Genomic DNA, 18,851 nt, shown 5'->3' with positions numbered 1-18,851 from the left:
TCCCTTGAGCACCAGCTTCTTGTCTTTCTTAACTCACATGGTCAACTTGTCCCTATCAGCACGATAGACATAACGGTTGCCATGGAGTTTCCCAATTGATATAAGGTTCCTCTGAAGCCTTCATACATATCTAACATCCATCATCTTGAGTTTTGATCTTGATACATCCCTTGCCCATAATGTGCTGATGCACACCATCGACTTGGCAGACAACTCCAAAATCACCAGGCTTGTAGGTAGCAAACAACTCCTTGATAGACGTCACATGATAAGAGCTCCCTCAATCAAGCATCCACAGTTTACCAAATAGTTCGCTTATTAAGGCCAGAACTTCACCATCAAAATTAGCTGTTAAGGTAACAACAATATTTGCAGCTCCATCAATCTTGCTGTACGTTTGGGCAATGCTTCCTAATGTGACCCCATTCCTTACTGTGAAAACACTACGACTTGCCCTTCTTCTTCTTGTTTCCGAATTTTCCACTGTGATTTTTTCTGACCATCAGCCCATGTTCATCAGTAGCACCAGCACCAACAGAAGCACCTTCCTCAGAAGTTCTCTTTTCTCGTTGATCATAAGATAATAACACAACTTGTACTTCGCTTGAAGTGATGCTTGACTTGCCGTACGTGAGAGTAACAACCAAGCTCTTGTAAGAAATAGGCAACGAAGTAAGCAAAAACAAGGCCATGTCCTCATCCTCCACCTTGGACCCATACGTTCCAAGTCCGAGACCACACAGTTGAAGGAGTTGGCATGTTCAGTAAGGTCTACCCCTTCTTGCATCCTCATGCCATACACCTCTTGCATCAGATACAACTTATTGGGTGCGGTCTTATCCTGGAGCTGCTCCTCCAACGTCTTCCAATTACACTTTGTGACTCCTCGTTCATCACATGGTGCACAAGGAATGCACACAATGATATAGGGCATAAGTGGAACTCTCCTGCTCCATTCCACATATCTTGCAGTGTAAGGGTACATTGCCCCTATGTGTGGTTTTGGTAATTAATGACAACCCCTATGGACTAATGTTTTCATTGAGTTTATATGAAGGAATATTCCATAGGTACTACTTGTATTCCATGTGTTGGATTCAAGTATGGATGCCATGAAGATAAAGATACACCTTGTGTATTGGCATCAAGATCATTGTTTTAAAGATACATATGTGACATGATCAAGAAGAAGAAATGAAGATGGAGTTCTTATGTGGAACTCAATATTAGCCATGCTCTATCTTAAGTGAGTATGAGAAGATACAAGGTTGATTTGGGCAAGTTCAAGATGAGCATCTCAAGTGGATCACATGCTTGAAGCTTGCCGTCCATTGGTGATAATGGACATGTGAAGATGTACATCTATGGAGCTTTCCCATCATGGTGTATGGGGGAGTATTTGTGAGTCTTCATGAAGCAACGATGATCAAGTTGAGGCATACCGGCTTGTATGGAGCTTGAAGAGCTATCATCAAGATCAAGCGGGATGCGCAAGGCAAAGGTATGGCTTTGCTAGGTTTTTCCTTTTACCGGTCTCAAGGTGGTTGATGGAGACCGGATTATAGGATACATAGCCGCACTATTAAGAGGGGCTTTCGGTTGGGTAACTTGATCACATCGTCTTAGGGAGCTCAATCTTTTGCATACTTTGCATATCCTTATTCCTTCTTGGTGTTTATCTGTGTGAGGTTCTTGAGCTTGTTGCTAGCTTTACAACAAGCCCAAGTTCATCGAAAACGGAATCCGCATGCATCTTCTATTGCGTTTTCGAGTTTGGACGTCTTCACCGTTTCTTGACGGTGGGAGACTCCCTCTCTAAAATCATCTAAAATGTTCTGAGAGGAGTCTCCATATTTCCAGTTTTTGTTGGGGTTCTATTCATCGTTATATTTCCAACAAAATTGGTTTCATGTCAATCGGAGTTCGGGAGCAATAGTTATTAAAGAAAAAGGAAAGATGAGAAAAGAATAAAAAAAGAAAAAGAGAAAAAGGGGAGGGAGCCGGCCGGCCAACCGGCCCAGCCACCGGCCCACCCGGTCCACGACCGGGTCCGGCGCTGGTGCCATCCGGGCCGTCTCCCGGGGCCTTTTGGCCCAAGTCCGGTCGCAGGCCCGGTCCGTGACCGGCCTGCCCGGCGCTGCCCCCGGCCTGACCGGTCGCCTCCCTTCTGGGCCGCCTCCCCGCGCGGCCTGCCCTCCGCGCCGCCCGCGCGCTATTGGGCCGCCTCCCCGCGCGGCCTACCCTCAGCGCCGCCCGCGCACTGCTGGGCTGCCTGCTCGGCCTGCGCGCGCCTATCCGCCGCTCGTGGGGGGTTTCTGCCCCGCCCGGTTGCTGGGCTGGCCCGACCGGGCTGCTGACCGGCCTGGCCGGCTGCTGCCCCGGTCGGCCGGCCTGGTGGCCGGCTGGGCCACTTTTTGGGACGTTTTTCTGCCCGTTTTTCTGCCTCTTTCACTTGTCTTTTTCCCCAACGGTTTTATTTGCTCCCATGCTATAAATAGCCCTTTCTTCCACCTTGAGCAAATAGTTCTTCCCATTCTCTCTTCTTCATTGTTGCATTTGAAGAACTTGCTCTCCCCTTTGATTCCTTCAACCATTCTTGCTCATTCTTGAGGGATCTAAGAGAGGAGATCTAGATCTACACTTCCACCAATCCATTTCTTCTCTAAGTGAGGGGAACTCTTGGGATCTAGATCTTGGAGTCTTTTGTTGACTTTCCCCATTGTTCTTCCTCTCCAATCTCATCCTAGCATTTGTTGTTTGGGTGGGATTTGAGAGTGAAGAATTTGAACACCTCTAGTGTTCTTGCTTTGCATCATTGCATAGTGTTGAGCTCTCCACCACGATTAGTTCGAGTGAGAGACCGTGAGCTTGTTACTCTTGGAGGGAAACCTCCTAGTTGGCTTGGCGGTTGGTGCTTGATGTCTACGCCCCCCTCCTTTTCCTGTAGACAGTGTTGGGCCTCCAAGAGCAGAGGTTTGTAGGACAGCAACAAGTTTTCCCTTAAGTGGATCACCCAAGGTTTATCGAACTCAGGGAGGAAGAGGTCAAAGATATCCCTCTCATGCAACCCTGCAACCACAAAGCAAGAAGTCTCTTGTGTCCCCAACACACCTAATAGGTGCACTAGTTCGGCGAAGAGATAGTGAAATACAGGTGGTATGAATATATATGAGCAGTGGCAACGGCACCAGAAAAGTGATTTGCCCAGGACAGTAAACAAGCAGTAGTAACGCAGCAGTAGTAACGCAGTAAAACAGTAAACAAGAAGCGATAGCAGTATTTAGGAACAAGGCCTAGGGATCAGACTTTCACTAGTGGACACTCTCAACATTGATCACATAACAGAATAGATAAATGCATACTCTACACTCTTGTTGGATGATGAACACATTGCGTAGGATTACACGAACCCTCAATGCCGGAGTTAACAAGCTCCACAATTCAATGTTCATATTTAAATAACCTTAGAGTGCATGAAAGATCAACACGACTAAACCAAGTACTAATGTAGCATGCACACTGTCACCTTCACGCTACGAAAGGAGGCATAGATCACATCAATACCATCATAGCAATAGTTAACTTCATAATCTACAAGAGATCACAATCATAGCCTACGCCAAGTACTAACACGGATGCACACACTGTCACCATTACACCGTGCAGGAGGAATAAAACTACTTTAATAACATCACTAGAGTAGCACATAGATAAATTGTGATACAAAACACATTGCAATCATAAAGAGATATAAATAAGCACTTCACTATGCCATTCATAACAGTGAATAAGTATTCTGTGAAATATAGCCTAAGAGACCCACACGGTGCACACACTGTCACCTTTACACACGTGGGACAAGGAGTCTCCGGAGATCACATAAGTAAAATTCACTTGACTAGCATAACGACATCTAGATTACAAGCATCATCATATGAATCTCAATCATGTAAGGCAGCTCATGAGATTATTGTATTGAAGTAGATAGGGAGAGAGATGAACCACATAGCTACCGGTACAGCCCCGAGCCTCGATGGAGAACTACTCCCTCCTCATGGGAGACAGCAGCGTTGATAGAGATGGCGGTGGTGTCGATGGAGGAGCCTTCCGGGGGCACTTCCCCGTCCCGGCGGCGTGCCGGAACAGAGACTCCTGTCCCCCAGATCTTGGCTTCGCGATGGCGGCGGCTCTGGAAGGTTTCTCGTACCGTGGCTTTTTTTCGTATCGAGGTTTTAGGTCGAGGACCCTTAAATAGGCGAAGAGGCGGCGCCAGAAGGTCAACGAGGCGACGACACTATAGGGGGGCGCGGGCCACCCCAGGCCGCGCCGGCCTATGGTCTGGTGGGCCTGTGCCCCCTCTCTGGCGGTTCTCGTGTGTTCTGGATGCTTCCGGGCAAAATAGGAACCTGGGCGTTGATTTCGTCCAATTCCGAGAATATTTCTTTACTAGGATTTCTGAAACCAAAAACAGCAGAAAACAAAGAATCGGCACTTCGGCATCTTGTTAATAGGTTAGTTCCAGAAAATGCACGAATATGACATAAAGTGTGCATAAAACATGTAGATATCATCAATAATGTGGCATGGAACATAAGAAATTATCAATACGTCGGAGACGTATCAGCATCCCCAAGCTTAGTTTCTGCTCGTCCCGAGCAGGTAAACGATAACAAAGATAATTTCTGGAGTGACATGCCATCATAACCTTGATCATACTATTTGTAAAGCATATGTAGTGAATGCAGCGATCTAAACAATGTATATGACATGAGTAAACAAGTCAATCATATAGCAAAGACTTTTCATGAATAGTACTTCAAGACAAGCATCAATAAGTCTTGCATAAGAGTTAACTCATAAAGCAATAATTCAAAGTAAAGCATTGAAGCAACACATAGGAAGATTAAGTTTCAGCGGTTGCTTTCAACTTGTAACATGCATATCTCAAGGATATTGTCAACATAGAGTAATATAATAAGTGCAATATGCAAATATGTAGGAATCAATGCACAGTTCACACAAGTGTTTGCTTCTTGAGATGGAGAGAAATAGGTGAACTGACTCAACAATAAAAGTAAAAGAATGGTCCTTCAAAGAGGAAAGCATCGATTGCTATATTTGTGCTAGAGCTTTGATTTTGAAAACAAGAAATAATTTTGTCAACGGTAGTAATAAAGCATATGTATCATGTAAATTATATCTTACAAGTTGCAAGCCTCATGCATAGTATACTAATAGTGCCCGCACCTTGTCCTAATTAGCTTGGACTGCCGGATCATCGCAATGCACATGTTTTAACCAAGTGTCACAATGGGGTACCTCTATGCCGCCTGTACAAAGGTCTAAGGAGAAAGCTCGCATTGGATTTCTCGCTATTGATTATTCTCAACTTAGACATCCATACCGGGACAACATAGACAACAGATAATGGACTCCTCTTTTATGCATAAGCATGTAGCAACAATTAATTTTCTCATATGAGATTGAGGATATATGTCCAAAACTGAAACTTCCACCATGGATCATGGTTTTAGTTAGCGGCCCAATGTTCTTCTCTAACAATATGCATGCTCCAACCATAAGGTGGTAGATCGCTCTTACTTCAGACAAGACGAACATGCATAGCAACTCACATGAAATTCAACAAAGAGTAGTTGATGGCGTCCCCAGTGAACATGGTTATCGCACAACGAGCAACTTAATAAGAGATAAAGTGCATAAGTACATATTCAATATCACAATAGTTTTTAAGCTATTTGTCCCATGAGCTATATATTGTAAAGGTGAAGGATAGAAATTTAAAGGTAGCACTCAAGCAATTTACTTTGGAATGGCGGAGAAATACCATGTAGTAGGTAGGTATGGTGGACACAAATGGCATAGTGGTTGGCTCAAGTATTTTGGATGCATGAGAAGTAATCCCTCTCGATACAAGGTTTAGGCTAGCAAGGCTATTTGAAACAAACACAAGGATGAAGCAGTGCAGCAAAACTCACATAAAAGACATATTGAAAACATTATAAGACTCTACACCGTCTTCCTTGTTGTTCAAACTCAATACTAGAAATTATCTAGACTTTAGAGAGACCAAATATGCAAACCAAATTTTAGCATGCTCTATGTATTTCTTCATTAATGGGTGCAAAGTATCTGATGCAAGAGCTTAAACATGAGCACAACGATTGCCAAGTATCACATTATCCAAGACATTATAGCAATTACTACATGTATCATTTTCCAATTCCAACCATATAACAATTTAACGAAGAACAAACTTCGCCATGAATACTATGAGTAGAAACTAAGGACATACTTGTCCATATGCAACAGCGGAGCGTGTCTCTCTCCCACACAAAGAATGCTAGGATCCATTTTATTCAAACAAAACAAAAACTAAAACAAACCGACGCTTCAAGCAAAGCACATAAGCTGTGATGGAATACAAATATAGTTTCAGGGGAGGAACCTGATAATGTTGTCGATGAAGAAGGGGATGCCTTGGGCATCCCCAAGCTTAGATGCTTGAGTCTTCTTGAAATATGCAGGGATGAACCACCGGGGCATCCCCAAGCTTAGACTTTTCACTCTTCTTGATCGTAGTATATCATCCTCCTCTCTTGACCCTTGAAAACTTCCTCCACACCAAACTCAAAGCAAACTCATTAGAGGGTTAGTGCATAATCAAAAACTCACATGCTCAGAGGTGACACAATCATTCTTAACACTTCTGGACATTGCCCAAAGCTGCTGGAAGGTAATGGAACAAAGAAATCCACCCAACACAGCGAAAGAAGCAATGCGAAATAAAAGGCAGAATCTGTCAAAACAGAATAGTCCGTAAAGACGAATTTTAAAATGGCACCAGACTTGCTCAGATGAAAATGCCCAAATTGAATGAAAGTTGCGTACATATCTGAGGATCACTCACGTAAATTGGCATAATTTTCTGAGTTACCTACAGAGAATTAGGCCCAGATTCGTGACAGCAAGAAATCTGTTTCTGCGCAGTAATCCAAATCTAGTATGAACCTTACTATCAAAGACTTTACTTGGCACAACAATGCAACAAAACTAAGATAAGGAGAGGTTTCTACAGTAGTAACAACTTCCAAGACACAAATATAAAACAAAAGTACTGTATCAAAATAACACATGGGTTATCTCCCAAGAAGTTCTTTCTTTATAGCCATTAAGATGGGCTCAGCAGTTTTAATGATGCACTCGCAAGAAATAATATTTGAAGCAAAAGAGAGCATCAAGAGGCAAATTCAAAACACATTTAAGCCTAACATGCTTCCTATGCATAGGAATCTTGTAAATAAACAAGTTCATGAAGAGCAAAGTAACAAGCATAAGAAGATAAAACAAGTGTAGCTTCAAAAATTTCAGCACATAGAGAGGTGTTTTAGTAACATGAAAATTTCTACAACCATATTTTCCTCTCTCATAATAACTTTCAGTAGCAACATGAGCAAACTCAACAATATAACTATCACATAAAGCATTCTTATCATGAGTCTCATGCATAAAATTATTACTCTCCACATAAGCATAATCAATTTTATTAGTTATAGTGGGAGCAAATTCAACAAAGTAGCTATCATTATTATTCTCATCATCAAATATAGGAGGCATATTGTAATCATAATCAAATTTATCCTCCATAACAGGCGGTACTAAAAGACCAATATCATTATAATCATCATAAATAGGAGGCAAAGTATCATCAAAGTAAATTTTCTCCTCAATGCTTGGGGGACTAAAAAGATCATGCTCATCAAAACCAGCTTCCCCAAGCTTAGAATTTTCCATAGCATTAGCAACAATAGTGTTCAAAGCATTCATATTGATAACATTCCCATTAGCATGCATATAATGTTCCATGGGTTTTTTAATTCTCTCTTCAAACACATCATGTCCTAATTCAAGATAGAGTTCATAAAGATCTCTCATATTTTTGTTGTTTTCCATTATGCCTAACTAGTGTAAACAAGAAACAAAAAGTTGCAATTGCAGGATCTAAAGGAAATAGCTTTGAGCACAAACACAACGGCGCCAGAAAAGTACTGTTACCTGGAACTGGAGTACGAGTGCCTTTTACCTTTCCTCCCCGGCAACGGCGCCAGAAAATAGCTTGATGTCTACGCCCCCCTCCTTTTCCTGTGGACAGTGTTGGGCCTCCAAGAGCAGAGGTTTGTAGGACAGCAGCAAGTTTTCCCTTAAGTGGATCACCCAAGGTTTATCGAACTCAGGGAGGAAGAGGTCAAAGATATCCCTCTCATGCAACCCTGCAACCACAAAGCAAGAAGTCTCTTGTGTCCCCAACACACCTAATAGGTGCACTAGTTCGGCGAAGAGATAGTGAAATACAGGTGGTATGAATATATATAAGCAGTGGTAACGGCACCAGAAAAGTGCTTTGCCCAGGACAGTAAACAAGCAGTAGTAACGAAGCAGTAGTAACGCAGTAAAACAGTAAACAAGGAGCGATAGCAGTATTTAGGAACAAGGCCTAGGGATCAGACTTTCACTAGTGGACACTCTCAACATTGATCACATAACAGAATAGATAAATGCATACTCTACACTCTTGTTGGATGATGAACACATTGCGTAGGATTACACGAACCCTCAATGCCGGAGTTAACAAGCTCCACAATTCAATGTTCATATTTAAATAACCTTAGAGTTCATGAAAGATCAACACGACTAAACCAAGTACTAATGTAGCATGCACACTGTCACCTTCACGCTACGAAAGGAGGCATAGATCACATCAATACCATCATAGCAATAGTTAACTTCATAATCTACAAGAGATCACAATCATAGCCTACGCCAAGTACTAACACGGATGCACACACTGTCACCATTACACCGTGCAGGAGGAATAAAACTAGTTTAATAACATCACTAGAGTAGCACATAGATAAATTGTGATACAAAACACATTGCAATCATAAAGAGATATAAATAAGCACTTCACTATGCCATTCATAACAATGAATAAGTATTCTGCGAAATATAGCCTAAGAGACCCACACGGTGCATGATGTCTACGCCCCCCTCCTTTTCCTGTAGACAGTGTTGGGCCTCCAAGAGCAGAGGTTTGTAGAACAGCAGCAAGTTTTCCCTTAAGTGGATCACCCAAGGTTTATCGATCTCAGGGAGGAAGAGGTCAAAGATATCCCTCTCATGCAACCCTGCAACCACAAAGCAAGAAGTCTCTTTTGTCCCCAACACACCTAATAGGTGCACTAGTTCGGCGAAGAGATAGTGAAATACAGGTGGTATGAATAAATAGTAGCAGTAGCAACGGCACCAGAAAAGTGCTTTGCCCAGGAGAGTAAACAAGCAGTAGTAACGCAGCAGTAGTAACACAGTAAAACAGTAAACAAGCAGCGATAGCAGTATTTAGGAACAAGGCCTAGGGATCATACTTTCACTAGTGGACACTCTCAACATTGATCACATAACAGAATAGATAAATGCATACTCTACACTCTCTTGTTGGATGATGAACACCATTGCGTAGGATTACACGAACCCTCAATGCCGGAGTTAACAAGCTCCACAATTCAATGTTCATATTTAAATAACCTTAGAGTGCATGAAAGATCAACACGACTAAACCAAGTACTAACATAGCATGCACACTGTCACCTTCACACTATGTAGGAGGAATAGATCACATCAATACCATCATAGCAATAGTTAACTTCATAATCTACAAGAGATCATAATCATAGCCTACACCAAGTACTAACACGGATGCCACACTGTCACCATTACACCGTGCAGGAGGAATAAAACTACTTTAATAACATCACTAGAGTAGCACATAGATAAATTGTGATACAAAACACATTGCAATCATAAAGAGATATAAATAAGCACTTCACTATGCCATTCATAACAGTGAATAAGTATTCTGTGAAATATAGCCTAAGAGACCCACACGGTGCACACACTGTCACCTTTACACACGTGGGACAAGGAGTCTCCGGAGATCACATAAGTAAAACTCACTTGACTGGCATAACGACATCTAGATTACAAGCATCATCATATGAATCTCAATCATGTAAGGCAGCTCATGAGATTATTGTATTGAAGTACATAGGAGAGAGATGAACCACATAGCTACCGGTACAGCCCCGAGCCTCGATGGAGAACTACTCCCTCCTCATGGGAGACAGCAGCGTTGATGGAGATGGCGGTGGTGTCGATGGAGGAGCCTTCCGGGGGCACTTCCCCGTCCCGGCGGCGTGCCGGAACAGAGACTCCTGTCCCCCAGATCTTGGCTTCGCGATGGCGGCGGCTCTGGAAGGTTTCTCGTACCGTGGATTTTTCGTATCGAGGTTTTAGGTCGAGGGGGCTTAAATAGGCGAAGAGGCGGCGTCAGGAGGTCAACGAGGCAACGACACTATAGGGGGGCGCGGGCCACCCCTAGGCCGCGCCGGCCTATGGTTTGGTGGGCCTGTGGCCCCCCTCTGGCCTCTCTCGTGTGTTCTGGATGCTTCCGGGGATTCTAAGATCTTCGGCGTTGATTTCGTCCGATTCCGAGAATATTTCTTTACTAGGATTTCTGAAACCAAAACAGCAGAAAACAGAACTGCACTTCGGCATCTTGTTAATAGGTTAGTTCCAGAAAATGCACGAATATGACATAAAGTGTGCATAAAACATGTAGATATCATCAATAATGTGGCATGGAACATAAGAAATTATCGATACGTCGGAGACGTATCAGCATCCCCAAGCTTAGTTCTGCTCGTCCCGAGCAGGTAAAACGATAACAAAGATAATTTCTGGAGTGACATGCCATCATAACCTTGATCATACTATTTGTAAACATATGTAATGAATGCAGCGATCAAAACAATGGTAATGACATGAGTAAACAAGTGAATCATAAAGCAAAGACTTTTCATGAATAGTACTTCAAGACAAGCATCAATAAGTCTTGCATAAGAGTTAACTCATAAAGCAATAATTCAAAGTAAAGGCGTTGACGCAACACAAAGGAAGATTAAGTTTCAGCGGTTGCTTTCAACTTGTAACATGTATATCTCATGGATAATTGTCAACATAGAGTAATATAATAAGTGCAATATGCAAGTATGTAGGAATCAATGCACAGTTCACACAAGTTTTTGCTTCTTGAGGTGGAGAGAAATAGGTGAACTGACTCAACAATGAAAGTAAAAGAATGGTCCTCCATAGAGGAAAAGCATCGATTGCTATATTTGTGCTAGAGCTTTTATTTTGAAAACATGAAACAATTTTGTCAACGGTAGTAATAAATCATATGTATCATGTAAATTATATCTTACAAGTTGCAAGCCTCATGCATAGTGTACTAATAGTGCCCGCACCTTGTCCTAATTAGCTTGGGTTAACACTGATTATCATTGCATAACATATGTTTCAACCAAGTGTCACAAAGGGGTACCTCTATGCCGCCTGTACAAGGGTCTAAGGAGAAAGTTCGCATTGGATTTCTCGCTGTTGATCATTCTTCAACTTAGACACCCATACCGGGACAACATAGACAACAGATAATGGACTCCTCTTTTAATGCTTAAGCATTCAACAACAGTTAATATTCTCATAAGAGATTGAGGTTTTATGTCCAAACTGAAACTTCCACCATGATTCATGGCTTTAGTTAGCGGCCCAATGTTCTTCTCTAACAGTATGCATACTCAAACCATTTGATTGTGAAAACCGCCCTTACTTCAGACAAGACGAACATGCATAGCAACTCACATGATATTCAACAAAGAGTTGATGGCATCCCCAGGAACATGGTTATCGCACAACAAGCAACTTAATAAGAGATAAAGTGCATAAGTACATATTCAATACCACAATAGTTTTTAAGGCTATTTTGTCCCATGAGCTATATATTGCAAAGGCGAATGATGGAAATTTAAAGGTAGCACTCAAGCAATTTACTTTGGAATGGCGGAGAAATACCATGTAGTAGGTAGGTATGGTGGACACAAATGGCATAGTGGTTGGCTCAAGGATTTTGGATGCATGAGAAGTATTCCCTCTCGATACAAGGTTTAGGCTAGCAAGGTTATTTGAAACAAACACAAGGATGAACCGGTGCAGCAAAACTCACATAAAAGACATATTGTAAACATTATAAGACTCTACACCGTCTTCCTTGTTGTTCAAAACTCAATACTAGAAATTATCTAGACTTTAGAGAGACCAAATATGCAAACCAAATTTTAGCATGCTCTATGTATTTCTTCATTAATAGGTGCAAAGTATATGATGCAAGAGCTTAAACATGAGCACAACAATTGCCAAGTATCACATTATCCAAGACATTATAGCAATTACTACATGTATCATTTTCCAATTCCAACCATATAACAATTTAACGAAGAAGAAACTTCGCCATGAATACTATGAGTAGAAACTAAGGACATACTTGTCCATATGCAACAGCGGAGCGTGTCTCTCTCCCACACAAAGAATGCTAGGATCCATTTTATTCAAACAAAACAAAAACTAAAACAAACCGACGCTCCAAGCAAAGCACATAAGCTGTGATGGAATAAAAATATAGTTTCAGGGGAGGAACCTGATAATGTTGTCGATGAAGAAGGGGATGTGAAAATATAGAGATGGTAAACCTAGAGGGGGGGGTGAATAGGTTTCTACAAATTTTAATTCTTTCTTTGCAATATTAGGCTTTGCGGAATATAAAGATGAGCCTAATGCAAACTAGGTGAAGCAACCTATATGAGGATACAACTAACTCGAGCACGAAGGCTCTCACGAGCGATTAAATCACAAGTAAGGAGTTCGGTTAGAGATAACCGATAGCACGCGGAGACGAGGATGTATTCCCGTGTTCCCTTGCTTTGCAACAAGGTACGTCACGTTTGGAGGAGTGGAGGTCCCACGAAGGATTCCCCGCGCCACGAAGGCTCACCCTATTCTCCGGAGCCTATCCCACGAAGGAATAGCTCACTCACTTGTGGTAGACTTTGAGGTAGCCTCCAAACCTTCACAATCTTGCCCGGAGCAAATCCACAGCCCGGATGCTTCCGGACTCCTCTTGCCTACCTAGGGTTTCCAAGGAACCCTAGGAAGCAAGCTTCTCAATGAATACAAGGGGGAATGAGATTTGGCTTGGTAGAACGGTAGATCGGGTCCTCCTCTAATGATTCCCCGGAGGGATTTGAGTTTGGGTGGAGGAGGAGGGAGATCTGAGGCTTTTGGTGTTTCTAGCAATGGAGTAAGAGAGAGAGAGAGCTCAAGAACAGCTTGTAGTGTAGTGCCTAACTGTCTAGAGGTAGGAGAAGGGCTATTTATAGTGTTCTTCGAAATATGGCCGTTGTCACTTGCCACCTCAGCTTTTCCTCGACAAACCCGGTCTGACCGGGCCACAGACCGGACAGCCCGGTGGTGAGGCCGGTCTGACCGGGCCAGTGACCGGACGCCTTTTGCTGGTCCTGGAGCTCCTCCGGTTGGCGGCCGGTTGGCGCCCGGTTGCCGCCCGGTCGACCGGACGGAGCACCGGACCCGCCGGTCGAGAACCCGGTTGACCGGGCGCAAACCGGATCTGTTGGTTCCTCCTTTGGAGCCCGCTTGCCGCCCGGTTGACCGGCCACCATGCCGGACTGGCCGGTTGCTGGCCCGGTTGGACCGGGCAGGTGACTGGATTTCTCCTGTACCCCCTTTTTGATTGTTGTTGAAATGGGGGGGTCTCCTTTAGCCTTCTTGTTCCTTTGATACACCATTTACGCCTCATTGCCTAATACCTGAGATTGTACTTATAAACATATTAGGCCAAATACTTTAGCACGGTGTCATCGTTATCAAAATAATGGATAAGGGTGAAATACCCTTACAATCTCCCCCTATTTGGTATATGATGACAAACCGAGCTAGAGTCACAAATAGATATTATGATAAGCTCTAAACCTTGATTCCATATAAGATATTATGAAAGCTCCCCCATAATGTGTGCACTTGGAGAATTTGCGTTTGAATGCAAAGTGCACCATTTTGTGAAACATGAGAAGCTCCCCCAATATCTTTAGGAAACAAGCATGGTATGGAGATGTGCATATCAAGATATATAAGCATAGCATAATCATCCTAACATAGAGTAGCACACATAATAGTCGTCCATACACATCCATACACGAATTATTGGAAATAGCAAATGGTTCTTGAAAAACTCAAAGTAAACAAGCACAAGCCATATAAAATCCAAATAAAGCAACTCCCATGGCTTGTGGCAATCAAAGAACCCCGTGATCTAGACTCTACTCTCTTCTCCCCCTTTGGCATCGGAACACCAAAAAGGCGAAGAAAAGAGGAGAGATGCTATCGCACCCATCAGTAGTGACCAAACCCAAGCGAGGAGGAGCTCTCGCGTGCACCATCATCACCCGCATCATCATCACCCGCATCATCATCAGCATCATCAGCAGTAGGAGTGGAAGCACGAGCAGGCCTAGTAGGAAGAGCACCATGAGCGTACACGGAGAAGTCGAAATTCTGGAGCATCTCATCGGTAAGAAGAGGCATCTCCCACTGAGGTGCTATCACAGGCTCCATCTCAGGGCCAGGAGGAGGAACAGGGTGGTTCCTTGAGGCCATGAATTCATTCTGGCGCCTCCGTGTCTCCTGGGTCATAGTAAGGGTCTGATGGGCAACATCATTGCTGTTCTTGCACATTTGGAACATGCATGTGAAGAATCGAGCGGCCCCATGCTGGGAGCGCCGAGAGTGACTGGAGCTAGCATCATGATCATGGTGTGCCTTGGAGCGGCGCTCAGTGGTGGGCATCATGGAGGGAACATCTGAACGAGTGGCCTCCTGAATGGGGAACCTGAATGGATCCATGATGACTTTCTCACCAATAGCGTTTCGAGGAGCGGGAACAATGTAGTTGATGAGCCGCTGAACATACTGGGCGTAGTTTGGAGTCATGCGGTCCATAATTGCTCTCTTCAGTTCACAGTAGATAAGATCACAGCCATCAATCTTCCTTACCCTGTCAGGATGACAATAGTACATCAAGTTGAGGTGATAGTTCCGGACTTCACTGTGATCTCCAGACTTGCTGATGAGGTTCTCACGGAACAGCTTGGCAAGTACCAAATAGGAGTAGTACATCCCAGAGATAGTGGGAGGTCCAGGCGTGGGGTTCGCAGGGTAGCAGAAAGAGATGTCACCCCTAGTAAGCCTGGACCGTGAATGAATCTTGTACCCTGGGTTACTGTCATCACCACAACCCATGGCTGCACGGAACTGAGAGTAGGAGCATGTGTACTTTGTCTTGCCGGTCATCCAGGTGAGGGTGCGGTCTTCATCATCATGGAAGAAGACAGTGCAGTGAAACTGACGGACAAGGAGGGGACAAAAGGTAGGATCATCTTGGGTATCATCAGGCTTGAGGCACACAAGGTCATACAATCCCAGACCCCTCAAGGTTTGAACCACAAAACGATACTTTGTGGCTTCATGCAAGGCAAGCTCGTCAGGATTGATGGCCTTGGGTGATACAATATTACCATGCTTCATAAACTCATGAGAATCATAGAAACCCTCCCAGAGGGCTGCTTGTGTGTTGGTCCAGAATGCCTTGTCCGCACGAGTGTAAGTTGGCTTCTCAAAGCGATACGGATTCAGTGTCCTCCATTCCTGCCACTCAAGACGGTTTGCAGCCCCAACATTGATGGTTGGTACTACCTCATCATCCTCTTGGACAACATTCTTATCCTTGTGCTTGGTAGCAACAGACTTGGTTCTACCCCGAGCTGAGCTGCCAGTGTCAGTACCTTGATGAGCTTGAGGGGGTGCACGGCTACTAGAACGGCGGGGAGGATCAGCCGTCCTACCTCGTTTGGCAACATTGCCACGTGGTGGCTCACCACTCCAACTTCCTGTGAATGAGAAAATATAGCAAGGATAGCAGTGGGGTAAGTGTACATGTCATCAATAAGAGGGAACCCAAAAAGCATAGCATATATCCAAGTGTAGTGATGAGATTGTGCGAAAACTGGGCAACCCGGCGCACAGGCCGGTCAAACCAGGCAGCAGACCGGACGATCCGATTTGCGACCGGTTGACCGGGCCACACGCCGGGCCGGCCGGTTGAGCGGCCGGTCGACCGGGCTGGTGACCGGGTCTGTCGATTTGTGATGTTGTGCCCAGATTTCTACCACAAATTCATGCAAAAACTCGAAAAACTTGAGTACATGCTATAGCAATAGAGTGGAGAACGTGCTTTGTGTTGAGAGACACTCTAAAGGCATGAGGACTTGCAAACCCTAAACCTAACCCTAAGATTTCCTCAAATTTTGGCAAGAACTTGCAATGTGTGAGGAGGACTAGAACTTAGGGAGGGAAGGAGAGTACATTACCCGAAGACATTGTCCTCCTTGATCAAGGGAACAAGAAGAACACAAGGTAGGGCTTGAAAACCAAGAACTCCAAAAATTCCCAAGCTAGTTGGAGAGGGACCAAATCCTTCGGTGGAGATGTTCCAATGGCCCCGATCTATGGTGTGGTGAAGTTTGGGGAAGTTCTTGTGGTGGGAAGTGCCTAGATCTTGGTGGAGGTGTTGAGGGCGCCGGCCATGGAGGTTGGGGATTGGGGAACAATGGGGAAGATGACCCCAAGGGGTATCTCTTCCCAATATATAATAGGCTGCGCGACCGGTCAGGTATCCGGTCAGACCGGGTTGGTGACCGGCTGACCCGGCCCAGACCCCGGTTGCCGCCCGGTCCACCGGACCATCCGGTCAGGGACCCGGTCCGACCGGGCCAGGGACCGGCCAGCCCAGAATTGTCTAATTTTGCCTCGTTTTTGCCCCTATGCTGTGTGTAAATGTGTGTGAGTGCTCAAATGATGACATGTACATATAGATAGATAGATGATGATGAGATGAGCATAGACATGGGGTTGGAAACACAAAGTTCTCTAGGCATACCCATTGGAGAGAAAATCCAAACAAGATGTGAATAGCAACAATGGGCATGATTCGAAGTGTATATCAAGAATCATAAGTTATTTTGGAAATGATGCTCGCACTAAGATCATTGGGCCTTATATAGTCAAATCAATTTGTAATGAAGGCTCAATGAGGGGCGGGGGAGTACTCCCCCTATGTGAAAGCGCAAATGTCATGTGACCGCGAAGAGACATGCTTGGGTCCATATAATGACATTGGGTCTATTTATGTTGCACACATAGGTATGCATCATACCAAGACATGGTAAGATGACTATCCCCATATGTGCTATGCCTCTAAGCTAGATAGCAAGATAAATGCAAGAATATAGTGCAAGAAGTTAATCAATCCAAGTTTTTAGGATCAAGAATACCAAGTTCTCCTCTCAAGTTAACAAAGCGGGCTTCATCCAAAGGCTTAGTGAAAATATCCGCCAATTGGTAGGTTGTTCCCACATGAGTGAGATCAATATCCTTATTGGCAACATGATCACGTAGGAAGTGATGGCGAATGTCAATATGTTTGGTGCGACAATGTTGAACCGGGTTGTTGGCGATCTTTATTGCACTTTCATTGTCACAAAGAAGAGGCACCGTACCAAGAGACACACCATAGTCTTTCAAAGTTTGCTTCATCCATAACAATTGAGTGCAACAAGATGCCGCGGATATGTATTCGGCTTCGGCGGTGGATAGGGTGGTGGAGTTTTATTTCTTGGATGACCAACTCACCAATGACCTGCCAATAAATTGGCAAGCCCCGGAGGTAGACTTCCGATCAACCTTATCACCGGCCCAATCGGAATCCGAATAGCCAATGAGTTCAAAGGTTGACCCCTTTGGATACCATAGCCCGAGAGTAGGAGTGAGAACAAGGTATCTTAGTATCCGTTTGACTGCCACTAAATGGCTCTCCTTGGGAGCGGATTGAAAACGAGCACACATCCCTACACTTAGCATGATATCCGGCCTAGAGGCACAAAGGTAGAGCAAGGATCCTATCATGGAGCGGTATACCTTTATGTCCACATCCTTCTCACCGTCACATGAACCAAGTTGCCCCTTTACGGGCATGGGTGTCTTCATTGGACTTGCATTGGTCATGTTGAATTTCTTGAGCATGTCCTTCACATACTTTTCTTGAGAGATGAAGGTGCCTTTTGTAAGTTGCCTCACTTGGAAGCCTAGAAAGAACTTCAACTCTCCCATCATGGACATCTCAAATTTCCTAGTCATCAATAGCTCAAAAGCTTTGTTATGATTGGGGTTAGTTCCACCAAAAATAATATCATCAACATATATTTGACATATAAAGAGGCCACCCCCTTTAACCCGCTTGGTGAAAAGGGTGGAATCGACCGTACCCATGCAAAACCCATCATGTAGTAAGAAATCCCTAAGGAACTCATACCAAGCACGTGGAGCTTGCTTGAGACCGTAGAGTGCCTTATGGAGTAAATACACGTGGTTGGGTCGGCATGGGTCTTCGAAACCCGGGGGTTGAGCCACATATGCGGTTTCTTTTAGGGGACCATTCAAAAATGCACTTTTCACATCCATTTGATATAATTTGAAATTGTGGAAAGATGCAAATGCAAGCAAAAGACGAATAGCTTCAAGACGGGCTACCGGCGCAAAGGTATCCTCAAAATCCATACCTTCTATTTGGGCAAACCCTTGCGCCACTAACCTTGCTTTGTTTCGTATAACAATGCATTCTCATCTTGCTTGTTCTTGAATACCCATTTGGTCCCAATGACATTGATGCGATGATCCTTGGGTCTCTCAACTAGAGACCATACTTCATTACGAGTGAAACACTCCAATTCTTCTTGCATGGCAATTACCCAATCCGG

This window comes from Lolium perenne, chromosome 2 (genome assembly GCF_019359855.2).
Source record: "Lolium perenne isolate Kyuss_39 chromosome 2, Kyuss_2.0, whole genome shotgun sequence".
NCBI classification, from domain to species: domain Eukaryota; kingdom Viridiplantae; phylum Streptophyta; class Magnoliopsida; order Poales; family Poaceae; genus Lolium; species Lolium perenne.
Note: the sequence above shows the minus strand (reverse complement) of the source record.